Source organism: Microcebus murinus, chromosome 10 (assembly GCF_040939455.1).
Source record: "Microcebus murinus isolate Inina chromosome 10, M.murinus_Inina_mat1.0, whole genome shotgun sequence".
Classification (NCBI taxonomy): domain Eukaryota; kingdom Metazoa; phylum Chordata; class Mammalia; order Primates; family Cheirogaleidae; genus Microcebus; species Microcebus murinus.
Window position 1 is genome coordinate 98,318,315 of NC_134113.1, and position 3,971 is coordinate 98,322,285.

The following is a 3,971-nucleotide window of genomic DNA, read 5'->3' on the forward strand; positions in this document are numbered from 1 at the left end:
GCCGGGCTGGCCGGGCGGCGCGGACCCTCCGCTCGGCCTCGACCCCGCGACCCCGCGACCCCGCGCGCCTGCTTCCCTCCGGCCGCTCCTCTTCCCACTTCCCTCGCCCGCTGCTCCTGGCCCTCCCGGCGGATCCGGCTCCCTTTCCCGGAGCCGAAAACCTTCTCCTTCGCCGGGGCGGTGTCCCGTGGCGCACGCGGCCCTGCCCGCGCCCCGCCGCCCCGGGTCGGGCTGCCGGCCGGGCCCCTCGGCCCCTCGCCGCGCTCCCGCCGCCAGCAGGAAGCAGGAACTCCGGGCTCCACGCCGGGCCGCCGCCGGTGCCCCCACGCTGGCCCTCCCGGCTTTAGCCCTTCCAGTCGGTCCCTCCTGTCTCTCAGCTGTCGCCGAGGGGGTAAACCAGAGGGAGAGAGGGCACCGAGCGTGAAGTGCCCGCGCGTGGCGTGACACACCTTTTGGGCTCGGCCGCTCAGTGCACGTGTGTCCAACACGCAGTCCGCGTCCGCCAGGCGCAGTGAGGGTGGTGAGGGCTGGGACCTGGCACCTGCCTCCAAGGCCTTGCAGCCTGGCTGGGAAGACCGCTGCGCAGAAGAGCTCCGCCGTCAAGTGGGAGTCTGGGTTTTAAACGACATGCCAAGCGAATTGAGTCTCGTGTTGGGGAAGGAGCGTGCTGGAAACGCGCGGGGCTCCTGTTTGAGAGTCTGCGGAAGAAACTGGCTTACAGCAGCATGGTCTCCTGTAGTCCTGTCATCCACCTGGTTGGGAGGCTGAAACTAAAGGACTTTTGGCTTTTTCCAAAACTTAAATCAAACTTCTTCTGGAGCATTATACCTTAACCACGTATCGCAGAGATTGCCCAGATCTTATCTCCCTTGCCAAACAGAAACTTCCTTGAAGACTGGATAAATGTCTGATTTATCTTTCACCCAGCACCAGCCTGGTGCCTGGGATCGACAAGTGCATGATGAATGCTGAATTAATGAAAAACATTAGCTCCTGTGGAAAATATTGAAAAGAAAGTGCTATAGTGGCCAACATAGTTTCTAAGAGAGGCGCTCCAAAAGTGTTTTGCACAATGACAGCATCGCTGGACTAAGTTTCCAGTCTTACAAGGAGAAGACTCTGAAGGAAGCAGCCCTCATTTGAATATATAGATTCTGGTATGCTTGTTAAATCATGAGTCATATCAAGGTTTGGTCACACCTCATACACATGAAAGGACTACAATCCAGGCAGTGTATCACACCACATGAAATGCGAACTATGAGCACCAACTATTTGATTCAACAGTCATTTGTTGAGTGTCTATTGGCTTTGACACCATGCTGAACACAGGGATGGGCCCTGCCCTCAGAAGCTCACAAGCCAGGTGAGAAGACAGACAATTACGCCAAGTTCCGTGGAACTCAAGGAAAGAAACAATGAAATCCAAGTTACCGGGCTGTGTTTGATGTACTCCTGAAGAAAACAACGAGAGTTTGCCAAACCGAGACTGAAACCCCATTTAAGTCATGTGGAGAAGCATGCAAAGGTGGTAGCCTGTGTGCACCGGGGGGTTAGGGAAGGCTTGTAGCCAGGTGTGGCTGGAGAATAAGGTCCAAAGAAGTAGGTGCCAGGTTGTGAAGATCATTGTATGTCATGCTGAAGATTTGAGCATCATAGAAGAAGTGGGTGTGACATAATCAGTGCCACCATCAGAAAGACGCTCTGGCAACCTCTTGAGGTTGGATTGGAGACTTGGGGTGCCCTAAACCCAAGCAGTGGTCCTAAAGTCGGGGATGAGGGCAAGAATCTAGGAAACAGTCCAGAGGCAAAAGCAGCAAGACTCCTTTGGCTGGAAAGGTGAGAGAGAAAACAAAAGTTGCTTAACCTTCAACAGCTTAAGATGGATGGTGTGATTCACTAAGATAAGAATTCAAAAAAAGGAGGAGAGTAGGGTGAGATGGAGGCTGAATCCTGCCAGGTTCAGAGTTGAGAGGAAGCAGGACAGAGTCCAGAGTGGAGACAGGAAAGCACCCCTAGGGTGCTGCGTTCAGCACAAACTGCTGATCTCCCTCAGACTAGTTTCTTTATTCCCTCCAAATCTTAACTACCCAAGAGCATCAGGAATCCAAACTGGAAAGGTATGTCTTCAAAATGTTGGCCTCCTGCTCATACCCTTACAGGTTCATAAAGAGCTCTGCACCTTTAAGGATTTTACGCTCTGGATCTGTTAAGGACCCTCTGGGTAAAGGAAAGTTATCAGTTATACAAATTGTGTATAAAGACTGACTGTGATTTATACACACACCAGCCCTTCCCAGGGGTATTTACATTTCTTAAAGGACAGGACTCTAATTCATTGACCCTCAGGAATGAATCTAGTTTCTATTTGAGACAGAGTCTCACTCTGTTGCCCGGCTAGAGTGCCGTGGTGTCAGCCTAGCTCACAGCAACCTCAAACTCCTGGGCTCAAGTGATCCTCCTGCCTCAGCCTCCCAAATAGCTAGGACTCTAGGCATATACCACCATGCCCAGCTAATTTTTTCCATTTTTAGTTGTCTGGCTAATTTCTTTCTATTTTTAGTAGAGACGGGGTCTCGCTCTTGCTCAGGCTGGTCTCAAACTCCTGACCTCATGTGATCCTCCCACCTCATCCTCCCAGAGTGCTAGGATTATAGGTGTGAGCCACCACACCTGGCCAGGGATGAATCTATTGATGGAAATATTTCATCCATCCAGATTAAGCTGGAAGATATGTGTTTCCTCAGATTACATCGTATAATCCACGACTTCCCCCACTTCCTGGTGATCCAGAAAGATCTTCACTCAAGCCGGATGATGGGTGGTGCAGAGGGAAGAGGGCAGTGGTGTGGTCAGAGACACGCTCAGTGTGGGGAGGGTATTTGTGTTAGCCACATTCCAAAGTCAAAGTTAAAATTCATATGAATTACTTTCCCCTATGTTGTTTGGTATTATTTCCATTCCTGTAATAAATCTCGTTTTTCCAACACACATGGTTGTAGTCAAATTAACCATGTGATATGTTGTCAAACAGACCCAACCACATCTGTGTGGTGGAACAGCTACTAATAACAAGATTTTTGACCCTACTCCCAGCATACACACACACAGAAAAATAAAATAACAAGATTTTTTAAATAAGCCAAATAAACATTCTTGATATAAGTGGAAAAGCAGATTCTAAAAACAGTATATATAGTATGATCCTGTTTTTGAAAAAGAAACTGAAAAGTATTTTAAAATGGTTATCTCTGAAAGTTTGCAGATTAAGGGGGTTTCTCATTTTTATTCTTTATTTTCTATAACAAACTTACACTTCTTTTATAATCAGAGGAAAAATGTAACTACAACTATCTATGTAACCCCTAATTTCTCCACATCTTTGAAACACAAAACCCTATGCATGTATCAAAACGGCACGTGTGGGGCCTGCTTTGGCAGCACATGCCCTAACTTGGAATGGTGCAGAGATCAGCATGGCCCCTGCTGCTGATGACAGGCAAATCTGTGAAGCTAACACTTTAAACACACACACACATTGTACACCATAAATATGTATAATTTGTATTTGTTAATTATTCTTTACCAAAGTTGGTTGAGATGGGGGAAGAGTCAAAAGAACTCAATGAATGGATCTCTGAGGAAACACCAACATTTAAAAGTCTTCCAGACTTTTCATTGATCCACTTAGCATCCTATTTGGTTTTTTGTTTGTTTGTTTGTTTGAGACAGAGTCTCACTCTTTGCCCATGGTACAGTGCCATGGCGTCAGCCTTGCTCACAGCAACCTCAAACTCCTGGGCTCAGGCAATCCTCCTGCCTCAGCCTCCCAAGTAGCTGGGACTACAGGCATGTGCCACCATGCCCGGCTAATTTTTTCTATATATTTTTAGTTGGCCAATTAATTTCTTTCTATTTATAGTAGAGACAGTCTCACTCTTGCTCAGGCTGGTTTCAAACTCATGACCTTG